We start from the raw sequence: 25,688 nt of genomic DNA, 5'->3' as shown, positions 1-25,688 counted from the left end.
TTCCACATGTTCTCAGAATCTTATCAGCAGAGTTGCAGCTCACATTCTTGCAAGCAAAGCAACTTGTATGAGTTTAGGGATGTGGAAGGGCAGGCAGTGACAGGCAGGCTCAGAAGTTTGCAGATGTTAAGAGGTGACAGCCTTGTAAACTTACCTCAGACTCTGAGGTCTACTGTTGGTGTCTAGCTTCACAACCTCAAGAAACTTTGGCTCAGGAAATGGCTTCCAGAAATTTCTCGACTTTTATGTAGCTGCCCTTTGTCCTGCTCATCGGCCCCTTCAACCTTCCCAACAATCTGTAAATTTATTATTACCTTGAATTACATCCTTTTCTGATTAAAATATCAAAGGCACTATCTGCTTTCCTAAATGACTTAATGTTCAATCACTATTTGTTAAACAATCCATTCAATGGACATTATTATCCCTTCATTGCAGCCGCAGAATTAAGGCTCTGAGGAATGAAATCATGTCAGACTACATAGACAAGTATTAGCTCTCAGGGCTGTTAGCTGTGGACTGTTCCATGTCAATGTGTTTTGCTTTTGCTACCCGGTACTAGCTTCAGGGGATGTAAGCTACCACATTGGTGTCACAATGTCATCCAGAAAGTGAAGGGCTGTTTTCACCTTCCTCCCACTGGTATAGCACTGCATCTGGAAACTTCCTTATGTTTGAAGAGCACATTAATTTCCAGGTAACCAGTGCATTAAAATATGTATTAGACCTACCAAGACCCCCTGTTAAAAATGCCCATTTGATCTGTGGGGTCATTGAAGATGTAGTGTGTGTACAGCACTGCTGAAGCTCGTGGAGTTCAAGTGGACTGAGTAACTGAATGGAAGTTCACCTGGTTTACTTGGCCAGCAATTCACCTGTCAATCATATGCTCTGACTCAGAGGTCATTCATGTCATAACCTGCTTATGAGATGCTCACGTTGTTAACTTTAGTGCCTAGATCCTGCCCATTGTTCAGAATAATAACAATACCTCCTAGGTACTGATACAGGGATGCACCTTGAGAAACCTCAGCCGTCAAGGGCATTACAGTTCTGGAACAGATAAGGACAAACCCATCCAAACTTTTCAAATAAGACTCAGGTGCTGCAGATTAGTAGCCTGCATGGAATACTCCTCTGTTAAGTCACAGAAATAGCATTATGTTTAGAAACAAATACCTCTGTGTTTGCACCCTGACTTTTGCTTCTTTCCTAGACCTAAAATCTCAGGCAACCTGTTTCTGTGGTCTTAGTTTTCTCATTTATATGATGGCAGCCCTGGTTGAGTTGTTATTTAATTTTGTTTCTCAAAGAATTATGAGTTGGAAGATGGGGCACCCGGAAACAATGATCAGAGGGAGGGTCTTTAACAGGTAGGAGACACTTAGTGTGAAGTTGTTAGGTCATCTGGAGGGCATGCCCTTAGGAAGGCTTAAATACTTCTGATGAAACTCTAATCATTCTTTGACTTCTTGTCTTGTGATGGGATCACTCTCTTTCTCCATGTTTCCATAGTAATAATAATTGCCAAGAGGCCTTCATGACACCCAAACTCACTCCAGTGCTATAACTGTGAGATGCCAGGATTGTGAGCTAAAAAAAAAACAAAAAAACTTTTTAATGAAATTACCAAGCTACAAGGCTTTCATTTCAAGTGGACTAATGCATTAGTGGTAGCAGTATCTCTCTTGCAAACCTACTATGTGGTTAAGCTATTGCAGATAGAAAGTGTCTAGCACAGCATCTGTTCCATGGGATAGACTCGCTGAGTGAAAATGGGATGTTCACGGTGAGGATGAATAAGGGGCTGTGTCTACATACGCTGTCATCCTGCAGGCTGGTCCCCATTTGTTAACAATACTTATCAGTCTCAAATTAACAGCAGTGATGTGGAGGAACACAAAGCATGTTTTCCATGCTCAAAATTATACAACACAGTGAGCTGATACAATTGCAAATGTCTAAATGCTGTCCTGTTTGTTCTCTTCACAGTGTGTGGACCCTTCGGGTGGCAAGGGGTGGGGGACTGGGAATGGTTAGTTCAGAGTGGGTAGAGCAAGATCATCTCACATCTCACTTTTACTTAAGATGAGAATCAAAATTACTCACTGGAAGGATCTGGGGGTGGACAGGCAGAGTTGGGTCCCTTTTGTATGCTGAAGGTAGTAGTTAAAACTGCAGGAATGAATGAGGTCATGGGTAGTTTAAGATTAAATAAGAAAAACTGAACTATCATTGATCTTAGAAAAGCCCCAGTACTCTTCTCCAGCTTAGTACTTGGTATACAACAGATGCCCAGTGAAGATCTGTTGAATGAGGAAATATAGATTTGAAGATTACATTATTGTTCCTTAAAACGCTTATGCCCTCTATTACTCTTATAATCTAAACTCACCTTCTCAAAGATAACTAAGTCTGTGAGCTTCCCGAGTCTCCCAGAAAGGTCCTCCTTTGAATGCTCATTAAGTCAATACCAGCATTTATTTAGCACTTAACAGAGTCCTGACAGGCACTATAGATTTTCCCATCCTGTTTACACATCTAAACTCCAGCTAAGCTGGAAGTTACAGAACATACTTAGTGCATGGCTGAAAACTCCTCAGTATCTAGCAGGGTACTTGGCTACAGCAAGAAGTCAATAAACAGATTTTAGTCTTGATTAATTAACTAGTTTTAAAGTACTGTCAAAGAAGGAGGAGAAATGGAATGCTTTGGAACCTTAACGATGATGAAAAGTGAAGTGTGTGCACCTGAGAAAAGACTTGTGGAACCAGAAAGAGGGTGCTGAGCTCCTGAATCATATCTGAATGGGGCTTGCATAGTTGATTCTAGTGAACAATCGGTTTTTCACCATTTCCCAACCATGTGTGTGTTATGTTTATGACACATGCCTTGCTAGGTAGTGGGGATGCAATGGTAGCAAAGGCAGTGTCTGATCAGAAGGGCTTGACATTATGCTCTACAGCCCTTCTGCAGAAGCACACACAGATAACAACAACAGAGTGCCTGGCTTACAGCAAAGCCCAGCACAAAGAGAAAGCACACTTTTCAAGACTAGAGCATCTCCTGGGTGCTTTGTCACCACCAAGGATAAACTGATAGATAGAGCAGAAGAGGGTTTCCACAAGTTGAAAGGTAGAGATATATTAGAGGAAGAATTTCAAGACTACAAAGCCTACCATTTTCTTTTATGTTCCATACGTAATTGTTGTGTGAACTATAATAAAGCATTCAAACCATTATGTGTCCTCCTAGACAAAAGAAAGAAAGACCCAATGTACATTTTTGTCTACCATTAGGCAGTCTGCCTGAAAGAAATTGAATAACCTCCATGGACCTTTTGGAGGTCCTCTGGAAGATTTTAGAGAATATGTCAGCAGTTCCACAGGGTCATGATATCGGAGTTCTCTGTCAGCTGTCGAGGTTGTAGGAGTCCAAAGAGAAGGAAGTGACTCATAGGAGGGGCCAGAGCATTAGCACACAGTGTAGAGCTATCATATCCCACCTTGATTTTTCTCAGGGAGCCCACCTCCTACTTGACCCTAACCTCCTGCCTGATTGCACCACCACTGCATAAAGTTCTCCTCTTCATTCTTTCACTAGCACTGTTGTTGATTAATTAGCCTCTCCTTTTGCTAAAAAAGATGTTATTATTTAAACATTTTTTTAAAAAAATCATTTATTTATTTCAGAGACAGAGAGTACATGCACACTAGGGCCTCTTGCCACTGCAAGCAAACTCCAGACACAAGCACTGCTTTGCAGATCTGGCTTTATGTGGGTACTGGGGAATCTAACTGTGAGCCAATAGGTTTTGCAAGCAAGTGCCTTTAATTGCTGGTCTATCTTCTGAGCTGAGCCCTTAAAAGATTTCCTATAGAGGCTTAAATACTTGATTTTTTTTCCTCCTGAGGTCCACATTTGCTCTCTGCAGTAATATAAGTTTAGAATCTCTCAACTCCCTAATAGCATTTCTTCTATTTGCAAAATATTGTGTCTATTTCTTTTATCCTCTGAAGCTACTGGTCCATGGTTTCTTTAACTTGTATTTAGCTGATAAGATTTAAAGACTTTAGAAACAGATCAATTTGTAATTAAAAAATCCCTCCCTGTCCTGAGTATACGACATGGAAATAAAAAGAAATGATATCTAAGAAAGACTCAAATTTACCCAAATTGTTAAGTAGAAGGGTGTAGTTCAAGGCTAGGGTTTCACCTTTCTGTGTTACTTCCCATCCAACTTCTACACATAACAAAGAGCCAGATATGGTGCCAGTTGCCTATAATACCAGTACTTTAGAAGTTGAAACAGGAGAGGATATCACAGGTTCAAAGCTAGCCCAGGCCACTTAGAACCTGTCTTGAAATTAAATAAGAGTTTGGGGATTTAGCTCAGTGGTAGAGCACTTCTGACAAGCGCAAGGCCATGGGCTCAATATTTGATATTGAAAACAAAATCACCAAAAGACAATTAAATCATAATGATGATGGGAAAAAAGACAAAGGGGGAAATAAGCAAAATGTTCTCATTATAATCCTTTTTTGCCTATAATCAATAATTTTTCAGACCCACACATGTAAAGGAACTTACCTAGGCACATGGACTGCATGTTCGATCTTTTATACTCTCTTGGCACATCTGCCTTTTGGAATAAAAGTTGCATGTGTTTTGGGGTACATATGAAGACAATGAAATGGAGATAAATATGAATTAAAGAAGATTTTAAGAAAATTTTACTCAGGTATGCATTTGTCTCTGCCTAGAGAGTTTACATAAGCTTTTCTCAGAGCATTCAATGAGTTTTCAAGTGCATTTTTCATTTATTTGCCCTTTGAAATGGAATTACTGCCATTTAAAGGTGCTCTGCAAACCCTGTCCTACTTGCTCCTTATAGCTATCTAAGTATATGACATTTAGACTGATGTATTTTGCCACAAGGTGGTGGACATGGAGCTGGCTTGACGTTAATATATTTTCTAATTCATTTGTAAGCACTTTATTTTCATTTCTATCGAACTTGAAGGTTAGATGGAACTTTAGTTTTCTAGTCGCTAGCAGGTATCTTTCAGTGGACATCTCCATGTGATCTTCAACAATTCCCATTACCTCAAAGAAAGGTCACACATGGCACTTAGTCCCAAGAATACATCCAGCTTGTTTAATACCCTGAAGATACATGCTGGGGAAATTCTTTATAGCCTCTCTAGAAATAATGAACATCCCCCTTGCTAAACAAGGGTTTGATACTAGCCATGTATAGAAATCAAAGGAAGAGGGAAAGAAAGCATGGCCCTTACTCGTCTGACATTTTATAAACTCTTCAGGAACTGAGGTGAAAAATCAGAATGATGGCCCTCAAGCCAAAGCCCATAGAAAATTAGAAGCATGTGGACAATAATTGCCAAGTCTGGCATGGTAGGCATTGAAGCAGAGTTGGATTTTTTTTTTTTTTTTTCAAGATAGGGTCTCACTCTGGCTCAGGCTAACCTGGAATTCACTATGTAGTCTCAGGGAGGCCTCAAACTCATGGCCATCCTCCTACTACCTCCCAAGTGCTGGGATTAAAGACATGTGCCTCCATGCTCGGCTTTGGGTTGGATTTTTGTAGCAAGAAGGGAGAGTGAAGGACTTTCAAATGCTACCACTTGTCTCCATATTGACAGAATAGCTTTCTGGATAAAAAATAAGACTCTTTGTGAACCAGAGGATATATACCTTACTGTTTAATGTTTTCCATATTTCTGCATAGGCTGTTCATTATACCTGGGATAGCCTTTGTTGTTGTTGTTGTTGTTGTTTGTTTGTTTTTAAAATACTGTGGAGACAACTAAAGAAGTTTCTCCTAGCCAGAAGTAACCACTTCTATCTTGGATTCCCATTATACTTTTTAAATTCTAACATAAATGTGCCTAAACTCTATTATTATAATGTAGATGAAAGGTATATATAAATGTATGTGTGTGTTCCCAAAGCTCAGGGCTCATCAAGCACCTAACAGAAATTAGAAGACAGTATGTTTACATAATGGAATTTTCAGAGAGAAAAGATTTCTTTATTTCATGCTCAAAGAATATCAAGGTCCATCAGAATGCACTATTACAATATTTTTTCCAATCCCAATCTTGCATTAATTGATCTGTACACTCAGTGAATACCTATTGTGGGCCAGACAGTGTTAGGTCCTGGGAATATAGGCAAGTAGACATAGTCTTTTCTCTTATAGGTCCCTTCCTTTTACTCAAACTTACTCAAATTCTCATTCCTGCTAATTTGCTACAAAATAAGATTCTTGAAACTAGTAATAAGTTTTCAATTATGTTTCAGCTGGACAATATATAATGAAAGGTTCAGTCATTGTTTCCATTGAAAAATATGGTATGAATGTATTTTCTACACACATGGACATTTCCTATGCCAAATGTTTACCCATATAACATACAATTAATGGTTACAAAAGAAGTAACCTGTTTATAAATAGAATTATGCCCTAGACCTTTCAAACAAGATCTATTTAACTAATAATGGTGTATGATTTGCAGTCCTAGCATAGTGCCTTATGGTTTTCAAGTGTATAATTTTTTGTACTTTTTGTCTAAAATATTACACACACACACACACACACATGACAATATAGAAAGGGACAATCTTTCTGATCCTGAAAATACATTTAAAAAATCAATACCAAGACAACTCAGAAGCTATTGTGTATTTACCTGCATCACAAATGTGCTAAATACAAAGTAGGATGAATACTTTTTGCATAGCTCAATGAATGGACAAACATGTACTTGAAAATATGGAGCTTCATCATTACAGCAAACTGAAAGGAAATGTATGGTGTTAATAGGGAAAGAGAGGTAAAAACCAAGACCTGATCCAAAGGGTCAAAAGAGCTCTGTCTAGACTAATTTTTTTAACCTTACAGCTAAGTTGCTTTTTGTTCTCTCTCTTCTCAGGGCAATGATGTGCAGTTTGGTGGGTACAATAACACACCTATCTAATACCTAATCCAGCGAGCTTATCCAGGTTAGACGAGGAATCATAAACATTTCAATGGGTTCTAGTAAAGGTTGGGGGTGAACAGATGCTCAATAACCTTTCCATTCTGGTAAGCTTGCCACACTCTGTAGATGTTTCTGCACTCACTGTCTCTCACTGTCTTTTACCAGTTTTTGGCTTTGTGCTACTTGTCACAGATAAATTGGATGCTGCAGTTGTGGGCCATTGGATACTGTAGTTGGGGGCCATAAAGCTCATGGGAGAAGGTGAAGGTAGGAAAAAAGGTCACAAAGATATAAGCATATGAGCATAAGCAAGGTTCTGAACATATAGAAAAACATGTAGAATATATAATAATAAAAACAACAATCACCAATGAGTTCTGTCTTGACTATGCTTATTGAGCACAGGAATGGATCTTTGTATATATAATCTTATTTACAACTCTGTATCAGTAATTATATCTGCACCACAGTAGGAAATAGAACCATTAGTGCTTGAAAACAGGTATATACATATTCATGACATTCTAAGATATAAAGAAGTTGATTGCACTTTCATAGATGAAGAAATCTCTTTATAATAACAGTGAATTCATTCACAGAAACAGGCATCTCTTGGGGATATTATGCATGCTTTTATGGACTCATCTCACTCACGTCCTGTGGCAGTAACTAAGAACTCTGAAGGAGAGACGGATCCCTTCCTACTGCTAACACATATAGGCTAAGAAGTTTACAAATGATTTGGAAATGTAAGTAAATTGTCTTTTCCAATAATATATACTGCCACACTAAAAATCTTTTCACTAAAACAATAAATATGAGGCTAGCTGGGTGTGGTGGCGCACGCCTTTAATCCCAGCACTCTGGAGGCAGAGGTAGGAGGATTGTGTGAGCTCCAGGCCACCCTGAACCTACATAGTAAATTCTAGGTCAGCCTGGGCTAGAGAAAGACCTTACCTTGAAAAACAAAGCAAACAAACAAAAATAAATAAATAAATATGAGGCTGGATTTTGTTTGTCCTGAGTGCTTCTGCACATTTGGAACTAAAGCAGGAACATGGGCTAAACCACCTAACAGAACTTCCTTGCGTCCTTTAATTCCCCAACTTCCAGAGGTATAATTTCTATCAGCATAAAATAAGTATCTTTACAGGAACAACAACAAAAAATGCTTATAAAACCATAACACTGCCAGGCGTGGTGGCTTCCACCTTTAATTCCAGCACTTGGGAGAGTGAAGTAGAAGAACTGCCATGGATTTGAGGCCAGCCTGAGACCCAACTTCCTCAGAATCAAAGGCGACCACAGCAAAGCAGCTTATCAGAAGGTCTGTTTGGGGGCTTGGGAGATGGATAAAGCACTCACTGCACAACTGGTGCACCGGAGCTCAATCCCCAGACCTCCCATCAAAAGCTGGAAGCTGGGATAAACTTCTGGAATCCCAATATGCTGACTCTGGCAGCAAAACAGGAGGTGAAGATGGGAAAAGGTCCTGCATGTGCATGTGCATGCTCCTGGGAAGTGCAGCAAAGAACAGCAGAGGGAGAATCCAGGCTGAGAAACCCTGCCTCAAGTGAGGTATGGAGGATAGGACAAACTCAAAAGTTGTTCTCTCACCTCCACATATGTGCATATACATATACACATAATAAAATAAGTTTTTTAAAAAAATTAAAACAAAAAGAGCTGGACATGGTGGCACATGACTTTAATTCCAGCACTTAAGAAACTGAGGTAGGAACATTACTGTGAGTTTGAGGCCAGCCTGAGACTACAGAGTTAAGTTCCAGGTCAGCTTGGGCTAGAATAAGAACATACTTAGAAAAACAAAAAAACAACCCCAAAATTGTTTTTAAAAAGAAAGTCCATTTAGGACTTCTAGAGGATTACATTTAAAAAGTTGATTCAGGTAAGCATAGTTTTCCATCTTGTTTTTATTGTTATTTTTTAACTGACAAAATTGTACTGCAGAAAGGCTAAATCAAGCTATTTAATATATGATTACTTCACATACTAACTTCTTTTTGTTGTGAGAACAAAATCATCTACTCTTGTAATTTATTAGTTTGTTTTAAGTTACCATAGTGTAAAAGTCCTTTTTAAAATTTTTTTTATTTTTTATAATTAACAACTTCCATGATTAAACAATATTCCATGGTAATTAAAAGTCCTTTTAAATACACATAAAATGTTCTCTTATAAGTTGCCTATCTCCATGACAATGAAATAGATTTCAAACAATGGCATCTTATCCTAATTAAAAACATGACCTCACATATGGAATGCCATGAATATTAAATGCAAATATGTGAGTCATCTAGTTTCAATTAGCTATAGAATCACTATAAATAATCTTGTTCTTTAAGTTTTCTTTAAAAGATAAATGAGACTGTCTACAGGCTGTAGGTTATCTTATTATTATTATTTGTGCAAAATGCTATGTAGTATAATGGCCATGCCAAAAGTAATATTTGAAAATTACATAATTAAATTACAGTAAGTTTAGCTGGTATATCATATCACACCTACACCACTATTTGGGCAGTTGAAATCAGCAATATAGACATATTACCCAGTCAGACTTTTTAATAGACATTTTAAATTATTATTTATTTTCAAGCAGAGAGAGAGAGAGAGAGAGAAGATAAAAAGAATTATGCACATCAGCACCTCCTGCCTCTGCAATCAAACTCCATGCACATGCCATTCTGTGCATCTGGCTTTATGTGGATGCTGGGGTGCCCATCTACCAAGTGCCTGTAACTGCTGAGCCATCTCTCCTGGCTGCAGTCATACGTTTTGTCTTGATTATAGGAAATATTGCCTGTCTTTCATTGAACTAACGGGAGGAGTTGCCAATATTTCCTATTGTTTTCACTAGTCAATATTCACTCTCTGCCAGTGCCTAACATAGTGTGTCATGTATTGTGAAGAACAGTGAGTAATGTTAAGTGTCCTACCACTTTCTATTAGTGTTCACACATCATTCTCTCCTTTGCATTTATTGCACTGTTATGGGAAGCAAGTGGTATTATATGCAAAGTGCTTGGCACAGAGTGGCAAACAATAAGCTTAAAAATGTGGTTATTTGTCAAATGAATAATAATTGCACAGTCTTCCATTGCCCATTACCCTAATAGCTTCCAATCCTGAGTCAACCTCTCCAGATTGTCTCAAGTAATATCTATTTTCTCATCCTTTAAAACAAACATACAAGGTTATTTTAAATATCTTAACGCTTAATTACATATTATTTCCATATCTGAATGCTTTTATTCCTCAAATATAACCATAATTCTTTAAAATGAGGGATTTATGCACAATTCATGTCACCATATTTAATAACCAGCTGAGCCCCATGGTAACATTTAAATTGCTCAACCACGGAGATATTTGCAAATCCTGGGGAAGACATAGGAGTGCTGGTAGAGGGGCACTTAGAGGGCCCAAGGTAGAAGCTATTTGCCAAGGAACTTTCTTCTCATTTTCCCCCTTTTAACATGTGTATGTGTGTATATGGTATGTAAGTAGATTGCTTGCTTGTCCAGTGTGGTACGTAATATGGGCACACAGGTGTGTGGAGGCCAGAGGTTGACATCAGGTACCTTCCTCCATTGCTCTCTACCTTATTGTTTGAGATAGAATCTCACAGTGAACCTAGAGCTCCTTGATTCAGCTAGTCTATCTAGCCAGCCAGCCCTAGGGATTCTCTTGTCTCTCTGTACTGGGATTATAGGCATGTGTCTTTTACATGGGTTTGGAGGATCTGAACTCAGAACCTTATGCTTGTGCAGCAAGCACGTAATTCACGGAGATACTTCTCCAGCCCCAGTACTTGACTATTTTAAGCCCCAAGATCTCTGTATTTCAGTGGAATATAAGTCCTGGTCTCTGATATCTCTTTATCAACTATCCCCCATTTGTAAAAACTTAACACTTATCAGTAAGGTAGAAATTTCGGCCAAGAATCAATGTAAGTGGCTCTTTGTACTTGTAGAAGAGACCTTCAGAAAAAATGCAGAGGATTTTTATCTGGTATGAGTAAGTGAAGTAAAACTGTGGGATCATGGACATTTTAATGCTAGGTGACTGATTATGCTTTGAAATGAACATCATTTAGCACCCTCCCAGTATATTTAGTAGCTTTTCCTTTTCACTAAAAAGCTAATTGAAGAGGAAGAAGCTACTGTCCTGGAGAGCATTCTCCATTTGTTCCCTAAATCCTTCTCTCACTTCAGCATATTTTTTAAATTAAGTTTTAGATTCCTGACTGACTCAGCTGGACAGGGACCAGCTACCTGTGCCTAGCTGTAGGCTTTCTGAACAGATTTCCTATACTAAGAGCAAATGCCAAGAGATATGTACTTCAATTCTATTTATTGCCATTACTGAGTGTTCTTGGGGAAGAATCTAGATAGACAAATGAGTATTTAGAAGCATAAGCATCAGGTAGGTGGCTTGACAGCACTGAGACAAGCTATATGAGCAAAAGAACATTTTATCATTGCATTCAGAAGCCAGCAAATTGTGGACAGCATGAACACACTTCCTATAGAAAATAAACAACCTGGGGGATGGACACACACACATACACAGAGAGAGAGAGAGAGAAAGAGAGAGAGATAAAAAAGAATTCAAATAATAGTATTATGACTTTCTCTTCTATGAGGCAAAACTGGGAAACCAATCCAAAATATAGTCAATTCAACTTGGAATTGGAAATTTGAGGTGGGGGGGGGATGTTACCAAGTTCATTTAACACGAACTTTTCAAAAGCATATTATTTATTCAATGGGAAGAAAAAAGTATTGCCCCAAACTGAAGGACTTACAAATTACATAAACTCTGAGTCAGAAATCAAAGTCTACTTTTCCTTTAGAGTACTGCTCTCTGGTAAAAAGAATGGCTTGGGAGGGCTGTGGAGATGGCTTAGAGGTTAAGGCATTTGCCTGCAAAGCCAAAGAATCCTGGTTTGATTCTCCAGGACCCACATAAACCAGAAGCACAAGGGGGCACACGCATCTGGAGTTCGTTTACAGAGGCTAGATGCCATGGTGTGCCCATTCTCTCTCTCTCTGCCTCTTTCTCTCTCTCAAATAAATAAATGCATAAAATATATTTAAACAAAGAGTGGCTTGGGGAAGATCTTATTCCCATGGTGGTACACATCACGTACCTGATTAGCACATTTGCACACAAGCACTCCCATTTGTCTCACAACGTTTTTAATGTCATGAATTTCACGATCTCAAAATCTAAATAAATTTGAAGCACTGGGTGTGTCATTAACCTTCTTTCAGCAGGTTTCATCAGAAAGAAGAGAGAGAAAATGATGATGGTATGGTTCAGAATGAAAGCACCATTATTTCCAATCCCCAGGGACATAAGTTTAAGGTTCACATGGAACTGAATCTGAGCCTGTATTTACATTGAAAAGACAGCACCTTTGACCATGTTTTTGTTTAGAACCCAATAGGCGCAATCCGACAGCAGGTTCTGGTGAGACGGATTCTTCAGGTTTTGTGTTCATCACATGACAGGGCAGATGGCTGCTGGCTGGTGACTCTTGTAACAGTGCCAATGGAAATGGAACAACTATCTGATTAATTGTGGTGATTGCAGAGAGATGTTATTCTGTGCCTTGAAGTCAGTCTCTGTCTTTCCCTCCATCTGTCTCTCTTGCACTTTTCTCCTGCCCTCTCTTTCAGTGCTTTGGAACAAACCTAGAGCCTTGTATATGGTAACACTGAGCTACATCTCCAGATCTTCTTTTGTCTTATTCCTTAGCAAACCCGTACCTATCCTGGAAAATTTAAAGATATTCATTATCGTATGCTATCTTTGGCCTCCATTACATTATCCTGTGTCTTTCTCTAGCTGACATTTGTACATTATGTGTAGTATATTTCATGAGCTGTAAATTCTTAGTAGACAGTTTCCCAGCCTCCCTCGACATCACCATCCCTAAGTAGCAGCACCAGCTGCAAGACTACATTGAGAGACTAGGGTCCTAGGGAAGCTATCTTTATCCTATGTAAGTTTTAGAATGAGGCCAATGTTTTGGTCTCATGTTCAGAGTGGACATAAGCTAGTCCATTCAAGCTGAATTCCAGGGACCATTGCCAGGGTCTCTTTCTGGCTAGATGTGACTATGAGTACAAGCTGCCCCAGAATCCCTGGAACAAATCTGGAGCCAGGAGGGCGATTAGTCAGTGTTGCGATGGAACAGGACCAGCAACAACATGGCGAGCTATAGGATCTTGCCTCTTGAAATTGGCTTTGCTGCTGTATTTTTAAGCTAGAATTCAAGATGCCCTTTACTTGAGAAAGTCAGTTTAAGCCATTGTTTTTGTCACTGGTAAGAGAAAGAAACATTACCTGTTCCTGTTATGCCAGAGCAGGAATCACACTCAGAATCATATGGTCACATATCCATTTCTCTTGAATTACAAACTCTTTAAGGATTAAGGCTTTTTAGCTTTGCAATTTTGTCACCTAGTAGAGCTCCTGGCACTTAGATATTACTGGGACAAAATATCTGACCAGAAGCAGGTTATAGAAGAAAGTGTTTATTTCCAGATTCAAGTTTCAAGGGGAAGTTTCATCATGGTGGGGAAAACAAGGCAGGAACAGTGTCACGTCTCAACATCAGCAGAGAATAAACAAAGGGAGCCGAGTATGGCAAGGGAACTGGGCCTTATCACCTCAAGGCTTGCCCCCAGTGGCATGCCTCCTTCAAACAGCGCCGCCACCTGGGGATCAAGTATGAGAAGTAATCACAAATCACACATGAAGAAGGCTGTGGAGGTTTTAGTATCAAACCTCCATAGTAATTATTAAAAGACAACAAAACAACTATGTACCACAAGCTAATGTAGACTATTCAGACCAGAGCAAAAGCTCTTCCCCAAATATTTTGCATATTTTATAGAGATTTGACTTGCCTCTTCTTGCAGTTGATATCCTTGGCATATCATTAGTCATTTCCTAAACTAATTGAATTTTTGGTTTTCTCTCCCTTCCCATGTATAGATAATACATGCTGTTACAAAATGACACATAAAGCATCACAGAGAAAGCAAAAGTGAACAGGGACCCAAACATTCAATATGTTCACTATTGAGCTTTCAAGCCGGGCGTGGTGGCGCACACCTTTAATCCCAGCACTCGGGAGGTAGAGGTAGGAGGATTGCTGTGAGTTCGAGGCCACCCTGAGACTACATAGTGAATTCCAGGTCAGTCTGAGCTAGAGTGAGACCCTACTTCGGGAAAAAAAAAAGGGAAACAATGAATTCTGGATGAGCCTGGGATAGAGCAAGACTCTACCTGCCTACCTGGGAAAAAAAGAAGTACCACAAAAAAAGATGAATTTTATTTAAAAAATTTTTTTGTTTATTTTTATTTATTTGTTTGAGAGTGCCAGTCAGAGAGAGAAAGAGGCAGATAGATAGAACAAGCATGGGCATGCCAGGGCCTCCAGCCACTGCAAATGAACTCCAGATGCATGTGCCCTATTGTGCATCTAGCTAATGTGGGTCTTGGGAAATAGAGCCTGGAACTGGGGTCCTTAGGCTTCACAGGCAAGCGCTTAACTGCTAAGCCATCTCTCCAGCCCAAAAGATGAGTTTTCAATGCAGAAGGTAAATGAATTGTCAGTTTTGTCTTTACTTTTTATTTTTCCTTGGATCATTCCTATCACCATCATCTACTCTAAGCAAAATAAATGTGGCATATACCTTGGTTTTCAAAGTTATCATTTTATTTTCAAAAGTGAACATTTCTTTATTTTCTTCTTCCTCTTTTTTTTTTTTTTTGAGGTAGGATCTTCCACTAGCCCAGGCTGACCTTGAATCCTAGAATTCACTATATAGTCTCAGGGTGGCCTTGAACGCACAGTGATCCTTACATCTCTGTGCCCCTAGTGCTGAGATTAAAGGCATTTGCCACCTTGCCCAATTTAAAAGTGAACAATTCAATGTAGGTACACTCTGTACTAAGTACATTGTGCCAAAAACTTCCAAACAAATGAAGAACAACTAATATGTGGACATAAGTTTTGACATTTTATATTTTCAACAACCTTGAGAGATGGGAAATAGTATTCTAGTTTTTTAGTGAAGGAGAAACAAAATTGCAAGCTTTGATAGAAGGCAATATTTCTCAACAAATCATGTTTTCCCATCTCAAAAACTGCTTTGTGAAAATAAGAGTAACAGCAGTAAAAATAAAAGCAAAAAAAAAAAAAATCATTCCTATTAGCTGTGTAATTCTCAAGGCATTAAACATGTGCAGGTACACACACACACACACAGAGGTTTCAGTAATTATAGAGAGATCTGCTGCCTACAACTCCTAGCTTTTAGTTCCCCTCAGGTGGGTCTTTGTTTCTAACCCTATGGAGGAAAAGGAGCTAGAGGGAGAGTGAAACACTGAAGAAGGAGCTGTGATAATGACTTGAAGCTGCACAAAGCCATGGATTCCCTCTCGATTTTACACACCTTGCAAAGGAGGGTTCCTTTGGGCAGCCCTCTAGGAGTTTAGAGCCCCAAAGGTTATAACCATAATTTAAAACCAGAAATAAGAAAAGGACCCCTGAAATCAGCAATGGTGCCTCAAAGCCATCATGATTTCAAATGGCATAAAAAAATGGGAGAGAGTTTTAATCCAGATGGCCCCCAAATTGCCTGCCAAAGTAAATCTGTCCTGTGTAAAGAAAGACAATGTCTCTCCTGGCTGGATCAAGTTGTTGTCAATTCCAAATGGCACTTAGAAAGCTTTTAGTCTGACACCCTTATAGCTTTTTGATCACGTTCTTTTTTAAAGTGATTTCCTTTTCACTTAAGGTAAAAGTCCAAAGCAAAGCCAAACAAAAGCCCCATGAAGCCAGTGCAGAGAACCTTTAGACTAACTGCTTTGAGATGTAGGTGAGCATTGTACACATCAAGGCAGGGCTGTCTCCAGTAATTATGGGACCTGGAACAATACCGCAAATGAAATCATCGCAAGGGCCAGCCTTCTGTTCTATAGTTCCTTCCTGTACCACAAAAAGCCTTTCTTCCAGATGGACATGCTAGCATGCCAGTATAAGTTGTGACCAACGATGCCCCTGTGCCCTGTCCTTTCTCCCTAGCCCCATGAATAAAGAAGTCTTAGTTGTCCGTCAAAGCAAAATTGGGTATAGTAGCACGATGAGAAGAAATCCTAGGGTTCTATTTACTCTGAATATGCCCCAGAAGAGAGAGGAATCTTGAAGTAGGCCCATCCTCTTGGCTCACAGATTCCTCTAACGTCAGGGGCATACGGGCTGCTCAGCTCAAACCAAGGATGTGATTCAAGGCAACTTTCTGCTCCTCCCTTGGGTTTGATAGATTTGTGAGCTTTGCAAGCTTTATGACTTTTATATCAATTTTATACTTTGGTGAAGACAGAAAAGATAAGTTAGGGAAATATTACCTTAGTAGGCAAAACCCAAAAATGAGAGTAAATGAATTCCCTAGCTTTAGTTTTAAAAAAGAAAATCCTAGACTCTAAAAGGAATTAAGTATGTGAGAAGAGGAATCAAAGCTACAGACTTAAGATCCTATGGAGCCATGAAAAGCCTGACCAATCCAACTGATAATCCACCACAGGAACTATGATGTAGATTCTGGAATCAGAAAGGTGTGAGTCTAAAATCCTAGCACTGACATATGATAAACTGATCAGTTTAGTAATATCAGATAACCTTCTCTCTGATCTCGTTTCCTTACTCCATAATAGAAACAAAAGAAGCCACCTGATAAGTTTGTGATGATAAGTGAGAAAATGCGAATAAGGCATTCAGAAAAGTAGCTGAGACATCATAAATGATATTTGTCCTTCAATGAACTACTTTAATATGATGTTAGGGCTGGAGCTATGGCTAATTGTTTGCATATAATTTAGAAAGCAGTGATATGGTATTTGGCGTCATTTTATATTTAGGCTTCCTACTTGAATGAAATTTATTTTTTGAATCATTACATAAGGACCTTGGTGACATCCTAGGAATTATTTAAAAGCAAACTGATATGTCATAACTATCTTTACTAAGTTTCAAAAATAAAAACAAAGATTATCTAGCTATAAATAAATCTTAGAAAAAAATTGACCTTTCTGTTTACTGTACATATTTATTCCAAAAGTAACATTTGTCATAGTGAGAATATGTTATATAAAATGTAATTTATAATAATCATGATTAATTACCATTTATTGGGTATCCCTTTGTGCTAAGCATTGTGCCATTTGAGTTTCACACATTATTCACTTGGCTTAATCCTCTTCAGAGTTCCCTGCTCCTTCCCCCTGTCCCATTTTACAGTTAAGGAGAGTGAGGTAGAGGCCACAGCATTTGGCAGGGCACAAACCTTGCTCTTGCCATGTGCATCCCACTGCCTTTTGTCATCTTCCCCATTTTTCAAAGGAATTCATGTGTGTCATAAAAGCAAACTTGACATTTGCTTCTTTGGCTCTCAATCCCTTCTTTTAAGACAGATGATTTGTCTATGTGACTCTTCTTAGAATTGCTTTGTATTATTCTTGCTCTAAACTTAATTGAGAATAAGTCATGCTAAATTTTCTTTTGTTTCTGGAAATAGAGCTCATCCTTTGTGGGTGGAGAAGAGGGAAAAACCACCACCAGATGAGAAGAAATTCAGCTTACTGAGATTGGTACATTGGCTCATTTGTTCATAAAGCCAGACTGAATCAAAGCCCAGATACTACTGTACAGTACACTTTGGGTTCTGGCATGTAATTTTTTAAAATGTGGTACAATAAAATTCAAAGTATAATACATCTCAAAGGTGCTTTATAACTATATTGCAGTTGGCACTAAGGTAGACTAACACTTTCCGGAACCTTCAGCCGTGTGTCCTCAGCTTTATAGAATGTCATGGGCAGGCTGGACCATTAAATGCAGATGTTCATTTATATCTGCAATGATTTGCTGGATTTCCTACCTTAGTCATTACTGCTGAAGCCCAAAGGCTTTGAGCTGAACAGAGATATTTTACAGACACCTCATGGGACACAGTTTGTAGATTAGAAACCAAGTCTCAGGTTACACAGCCTGAGTGCCAGCCCCAATGCATCACTCCTCGACTCTTTAAGCAAAACTTATTCAGAGAAATGGAAAATATGGAAAAGCTATTTATGGAATAAAAAGTATGGGCGAGAAATGTGTTCCTGGAACAAAATATATCCCACATTCCAAATTTTCTAAGTTTTCAGGGGGCAATCTGAAAGTATACTAGGAAAGGAAAAATAAGTTTGTTTACAGCATGATGGTCCAAATGACCAAGCTATTTATTAAGAAAAAGGGTGGGCTAAGAGGCTAAGTTTCCTGGTAGGAAAAAAAAAGTCCACATTTCTATTTCAGAGAGATGCTAAAACAAATTGTTCTTTTTTTTTTTGAGGATAAAAAAGGTATTCTTGTTTACATCTAATGATAAAGTGTGCTAATGTAAAAAATGTACAAGTTAGCATGTGGACAGTTATGGGATCAGAAGACAGAAGCTTTTTGCTGGTGAAATAGAGCGAATGTCAACAAGCCAGACACACTTGAAACATTTGGGAAAATGTCCTTGCTATTCCTCTCCATATATAATACGCCATATGACACTACAGTTAAATCTGTTTCTGAAAAAAGAAAAAAAAAAGTACGTCAAGCTGTTGGTTTCCATGAGATTTGGACAGAGGCAAAACAACACAGCAGACAGGAGGAAAGGAATCTGGAGAGGAAGAGCTCTGCGTCTCTCTCCTGACAAGGAAATGATATCCCCTTGAGCTCTCTGACCAAAAGCGCGGAGCAAAGACCTTCAGCCAGGACCCAGAGCACACACCGAGAACCAAACTGCAGCTTCAGGTAGTTGTTAATGGAAACAGGAAACGCAACAGCCACAAGTTACATGGATACAAGTCATGCCTCTGCATCTCTCCGTCCTGTGGGTACATGGTACAGCTATTTCCAAAACAACAGTCTTTTCTCTCCCTCATCATCAACAGGCACACCAAATGCAAATCTCACATTCTCATCTCACCCCTGCAAAATGCAGCCACGACCACCATACTGAGTTTTACAATAATCTCCACAATGCCAATTATTCACAGCCCCTCGGTTCTGTTCACACAAAAGATTGCGATTTGAATCTTGCCTTGCCCAGGTTCAGCTCCCTTGGAGCTGGTTACCAGGCAAACAGTCTGTTTTAAGATTCACCGATCGCTTGCTGGGGAGAGTTAGTTAAGGGGGGTGGGGACGGACAAACCACCCTGTACATACCTCGTTTTGGCAGCTAAGGAAAACAATTTTGTGACAAAGAGACTTGTTCTTTTCAAAGCTCACGCAACAAATGAAACTGACAGAATGAAACCTGAGAAACTTTAGCTACCAAAGAAAGCCTTCCAAGGATCAAGGTGAATAATTGATTGGTCGGGGTTTGTTTCATCTTTTAAGCTGTTTTGCTCATTAAAGGGAAATCGTGGAATTTGTCAGAAGCCCAAACACTGACACACACTTCTGACAGCGAGTGCATATACCACGCTACCGATAGGTTTGCCAATCTTATCCAACAACAGCGATTAGCTGCCAAGCCAGGGGAACTTACCGAGCACAAAATTATGGAACAAAGCAGGGAGGAGGCAGGAGGCACCAAAAGCAGCTTGTCCCTTTGCTTGGTGCCCGGTTCTCTCGTCTGCCGTCCGGTTCACACTTGCCTTTATAACTAAGACTCCAGCAGAACTCACTAGCAGAACCTGATGAATTATAAAACAGCCCCTCCTAGGCTTTCATATTTTACATCTCAAGGGGTGACCAGGCAGCATCCTCGCTGGCTGGGTACATATATTTCCGCCCGTAACTCATTCTGAGAAATATATCAGCCTCAGAAGTGCCGACAGTAATTGGTGTTTGGGATGTACCAGTGTTAACCAATAAGATGCTTTCCCACCATCCATACTGCACTCTCATTCTCCACTTGGGTTCCCCTATACCTTGTTAAGGTGGATCCACCCGAGTCAGTGGGGAGTAGGCAAAAAAAAAAAAAAAAAAAAAAAAAGGCAAAATGTAGAGAAAAGCCCTGGCATTAGTACACAGAGAGAGGGCTGTATAATTCAGAGCTATTTCTCATAGTAGCTCTCTAAAGACGAATCCCTGTATTTCCATAGCATGCCACAGTGCACCAGACACTTCCTCTCTGCTCCAGTCTCTCTGTGACTAGGAAAGACATATGAAGTGCAACAGGACAGATGAGTGCCAAGAGCTCAGAGAGGCTGAAGGACTTGGTGTTCACTGAACTTGGTGGAGGCAAGTAACACTAGAGATGAGGGAGTCCAAGAGTGCTCACTGTACCAGTAAGAGACGCACAGCAAGAAAGGTGAAGTGACTTGGCTGGGTCACATAATTCATAATGGCTAAGGGTGATTTAAACTCGAACCTAAGCCTAGATCATAATAGGATAGAATCTTTCTATCTTCTTATGTTGCCTCCAGAGAATGGAGACCTTGGAAATGATAAGACATATGGAACTGAGGAATGGTATCATTGATTTAAAAAAAAAAGTTAGGGCTGGAGAGATGGCTTAGTGGTTAAGGCATTTGCCTGCAAAGTCAAAGGATCTGGGTTTGCTTTTCCAGGACCCACGTAAGCCAGATGCTCAAGGAGGCACATGCATCTGGAGTTCATTTGCAGTGGCTGGGGCCTTAGTGAGCCCATTCTCTCTCTCTCTCTTTTTTCTGCCTCTTTCTCTCAAATAAATAAATAAAATATATTTTTTAAAAAATCACTAACAGGGAGGGGCTTGCGAACTGGCTCAGTCATAAAAGGTGCTTGTCTGAGAAGCCTAACAACCTGGGTTTGATTCCCCACTACTCACGTAAAGCCAGATGCACACAGTGGCACATATATCTGGGAGTCCATTTGCATTGCTAGAGGACCTGGTGTGCCCATTCTGTCTGTCTGTCTCTTGCTCTCTCCTTGCAAATAAATAAATTTATATATATATATTTTCACTAACAGGTAGACTTCATGCAAGAGTGATGTCTGAGCCTTCTGCTTCCTGTGTGATGTTTATCAAATATCAATAATAGAGAACACATTTTGGATTATAGTGGCTACTGTCTATTGAGTATTTATTTATGTGCCAGACAATATTCTAAGTGCTTAGCAAGTATTGACTCAATCTTTAAAATGTTCCTTTGAAGTAGGTTCTATCATGCAAAACATACTGAAGATTAAAAAATAATGCTATTCAGACAGGATAACTAAGCTAGACAGGATCACACAACCTCTAGGCAGCAGAGGTAAAATCAAGCCCATGGCAAACTAGTTGAAAGCCATGCCCTTCAGCATACTTTTCCACTGCTGTTCAAAGCAGGTCAGCAATGAGTATATTGATTTACTATATTCTTTAGTAGAAATGACAGGAAGATAGTAAGCAGGTTTAGAAATGAAACAGATTTTTTAAATCCCCAGCTTTGTCAGTAATTAACGATAAATTAGCTTTTATTTCCCCCTATAAGATTGGTGCCTTAGCACCTATCTCAGGATATTAAATAGAGCATCAAAAAAAAATAATTCTAGTTTTTAACATGTTTACACATGCTGGTGTTTATTTTCCCTACCACACCTCTTAGGAAATTGAATTTCTGCTTCACTTTTTCCTTCAACTGTCTTTTAAAATGTCATATTCTCTTTGCCAAGGAGTCTTCTAGGCTGCTATGAAATGAATGAGGAAAAAAATCTACAGCTATCTGTCATTTATGCTACAGAACATCAGCAGGGACCCATGGAGTTTCTACTCTGCTCTGGAATAATCAATCAGCTCACCGGGTCCTTCGTCACTCCCCACAAACCCACCAGCCTGGGAAAGCACATGCACAGCATGTTTACTGTCCACTCTGAGACTGGCTTGGCTTCTTTTGCCCTTTCCAAATAAGCACCTACCATAAAACCCATTAGAACCAATAAACTTTGGCATGGAAGCATTATTTCCTGACAATAACTGATGGTGTGCCAAGAAAGGAGAGATGGTCACCTCTCCCTCAAAGGTTCTATTGTCAACTCCTCAAGTGAGTACAACCTATTATTGAGCCATTTGTAATGTATAAGTAAACTAAGATTCTCTATTTTAAAAAAATTGCTGGGACTGGACAGTAGCTCAGTTGGTAGAGCATTTGCCTAGCATGCACAAAGCCCTAAGTTCAGTTTCCAAGCCCCACATACACTGGGTGTGGTGACACATGCCTGTCATCCCAACACCTGGGCAGTCATGGCAGGATGATCAGAAGTTTGAGGTTTTCTTGGATACTTAACAAGTACAAGGCCTTCCTGGCTATATGACACCTTATCACAAAGGCAAAAACAACAGAAAAGAAATGCTATCTTTAGCCAGGCAAAGTGGTACATAATTATTATTCTGGGCAACTGGAGCTCTTATCTCAAAACAACAACAAAAAAGAAACTTCTGTTTTCATCTGAGCATGGAGTTATGCACTTATTATCTCTGCACTTGGAAGGTGCAGGCAGGAAGATGGCAAGTTCAAAGCCAACCTCGGCTCGATAGCAAGACCCTGTCTCAAATGAAAACGAAGAGAAATAAAAAGCAAAAAAAAAAAAAAAAAAAAAAGACACTGCTTTAAGGTACTCAGTCAGCATTCCTGGAGAGCCATCAGTGCCAAATCCTAAGAGAAATAAGGTGATGTTCTCATGTTGTAGCATATGCAAGTTTATACATGAGAGACTTTCTTAGCTTTCTGTTTCCAAAGAATGACTTTGCAGCCAACTTAATCTGATCACATACAGACTACCTCCTCTGTATTTTTTCCTTAATTATCTTACTGGAAGTCTAAAATATATTATAATATCCCTGCTTTCATGACCATACTTAATTCCAGGCATTTAGGAGTAAACATAAGCAATATAATTGTGGATGTGGGTGAGAGATAAACTTCTAAAATGGTAAGCAGAGCCAGGTCTAAACACCACATGTAGCAAACAGCACATGATAACTATGATTTCAGGACCAGTAGTTACTCCCTCCACATGCACATGTGGGTTGTCCACATATGACCTGAAGTAGCTTGGCCGCTCTATTCTTTCCATTCATTATTTCCAGCTCCTCCACATTCCATATAGCTCCTGCTCCCATCCATCAGCCATTTCTTTCCTTTCCATTTTCTCCTGTCACCTGGATACACCACCATTATGTCACACTGCATGAAAAATTAGTACAGATGAGCACTTCAAACTTCTATATAACATATTTCTGCTTCTGCCATTAGTAATCATAACTTTACATAAATTCAGTCATGATTACCACCTCATGCCACCAATTACTTCTCACACATAATGAATTACAGGGAACTTTGTAATTATACCAATATTTGGCTTACACAGCATTAGTGACAGCATTAATATTTACTGGCATTTAATATGGACTAGTGGTATGCTGAATCTTACATTTCTCATTTAAACCCTCACAACAGCCTTTAGAAATAAGCTTTACTTTTTCTACATTATAGATAAGAACTCTATGACTAGAAATATTAGATGATGTGATAACAGATAGCATTCAGGATAATTGAAGTTTAAGACTATTCTATTTTGCCCATAGTTTATAAGAAGTGGTGGCCTGTCAGGCTTGGTGGCACACACCTGTAATTCCAGGAGTCAGGAATTTGAGATAGTAGGACTGTGCTGAGTTTGTGGTCTGCCTGGCTTACAGTGTATGTTCTAGGTCAGCCTGGGCCCAAGTGAGACCCTGACTCAGAAAACAAGAAGAACCCCCCCCCCCAAAACAGAGGCAGCAGATAACAAGGTATTGATGTTCTCATAACTAGCTACAGCCCATATATAAGCATCTCCACTTGACTGTTGAATAATGGGCTTCTCACATCTAAAATGTCCAAAACCAGACTCTTGCTTTGCTCCCTTTAAGTTTACTCCAAGTATTACCCTTTAAATAAATGACAGCATCATTACTGTGGTCATTTGAATGTAAAACGTCTCCCACAGGCTAGTGTACTTGAACACTTGGCTTCTGTCTGTTTGGCAGGTTGTGGAATCTTTAGGAGATGGAACCTTATTGGAGGAACTGTGTCACTGGGGCAAAGCCTGGCCTCTCTTCTTCCTCCCTGCTGATATGATGATGTGATGCTAGCTTCTGGTTCATGCCATGCTTTTCCAGCCATGATGGACTCTGTGGAACCATAAGCTGAGCTGCTTCCTTTCCTTCTATAAGCTGCTTCTAGTCAGTTATTTTGTCCTAGCAAGGAGAAGGTAACTGCTACATTTCCCTAGCTGTGCTTGGCCCAAACCTCAGACAGTCCTGACTCTTCTTATACTTTGTCATCAAATCATTGCTGTCTTAAATGTCTATCTTGATTTTTTTTCTCTGTATCCAACTTTACCTCTCTTATTTATAGTGCTTCCATCTCCTATTGAGATATTTTCCATTTCCTGCCTGGTTTGTTTCCACCACCTTGCTACAACCCCTTGTCTACATGGAAGCCAAAATCAGACCCAACCCTGTTCCTCTTCCTATGGTAGCTTCCATTTCACCTAGGAATTGTTCTTTCATGGGAGGTAGGATTATTTTGGTTCAAATATTTTCTTCTCAGGCTGGAGAGGTGGCTTAACAGTTAAGGCACTTGTGTGCAAAGCCCAAGGACCCAGGTTTGATTCCCTAGTACTTATGTAAGCCAGATGAACATGGTGGTGCATGCATCTGGAGTTTGTTTGCAGCAGCTAGAGGCCCTGGCTTGTGCTCTCTTTCTCAAATAAATAAATGAATACAATAGAATAAAAACAGAGACCCAGAGTCTACAGAGAAAGCAACACTATATTAGACCTCATCTTGCTTGCCAAGATGGAAAGATTGTAAGGGCCTCAGGGTTCATGGGCATAGCCTGAGATACCATGTTTCCCCCATCCCTGAAGTGACTGACTGAGGCATCTTGGTCTCCACAGTGAATACCAAAAACCCCACTGAAGACCTTCAGCAGAGTTGGGGCAGGGAAAGAGGGTCTATATATGTAAGCTTTTTTAATAAAAGAAATCAATAGCCAGGTGTGGTGACACACGCCTTTAATCCGGGCATTCAGGAGGCAGAGGTAGGAGGATAGCCATGAGTTTGAGGCCATCCTGAGACTACATAGTGAATTCCAGGTCAGCCTTGGCTAGAGCAAGACCCTACCTTGAAAAATAAAAAAAAATCATCCCTGTCCAGAAGGCTCATTCACAGATGGCAGGAGCAGAAGAAAAAAATCAGTAAACTAAAGAAAATTATCTAGAATTTTGGGAACAGATGCTCTAATGCTGTTCCCTTCATGAAATAAAGTTAAGAATGCTCTTCACACATAGACATGCTGGTGGGGGGGGGGTTAAAAAAGGAAAGCTTTGCTACCAATCAACTGGAAAGACTCCTGCTCTTGAATCAATTGTGATATTAATGGTCATAATCTCTCATTAGCATTAAATTAATCTAGTGTAACCACATATAGCAAATTTGTGTACCTGAATTTAGCAATACTTATTAATTCAGATAGTTCCTTAGCATTAACTCCCCATGCCACACCTTATTAGTGAAGATTTCCCATTTTTCAGTAAAATTTTTGACTTTCTTTTGACTTGATCTGTTCTCTTTGGGGTTCTGGACCTATGGGCT

General features: G+C 39.5%; 1 protein-coding gene across 21 annotated transcripts in view; it reads right to left on the bottom strand.

Annotated features, from left to right (window-relative positions):
* Dlg2 (discs large MAGUK scaffold protein 2) overlaps nucleotides 1–25,688 on the bottom strand; it is a 1,944,997-nt gene that overhangs the window by 184,637 nt on the left and 1,734,672 nt on the right. The window contains exon 1 of one of the 21 annotated variants that reach the window (XM_045145589.1): nucleotides 19,632–19,896. The exons of the other annotated variants lie outside the window; for them this stretch is intronic. The gene's annotated coding sequence lies outside the window, so the exon portion shown is untranslated. Of the gene's footprint in view, nucleotides 1–19,631; nucleotides 19,897–25,688 lie in introns of those variants that run through there. 21 annotated transcript variants of the gene reach the window in all.

The sequence above is a fragment of the Jaculus jaculus genome, chromosome 3 (genome assembly GCF_020740685.1).
Source record: "Jaculus jaculus isolate mJacJac1 chromosome 3, mJacJac1.mat.Y.cur, whole genome shotgun sequence".
Lineage (NCBI taxonomy): Eukaryota > Metazoa > Chordata > Mammalia > Rodentia > Dipodidae > Jaculus > Jaculus jaculus.
The sequence above is the reverse complement of the archived record's forward strand: the minus strand, read 5'-3'. Positions and strand labels throughout refer to the sequence as shown.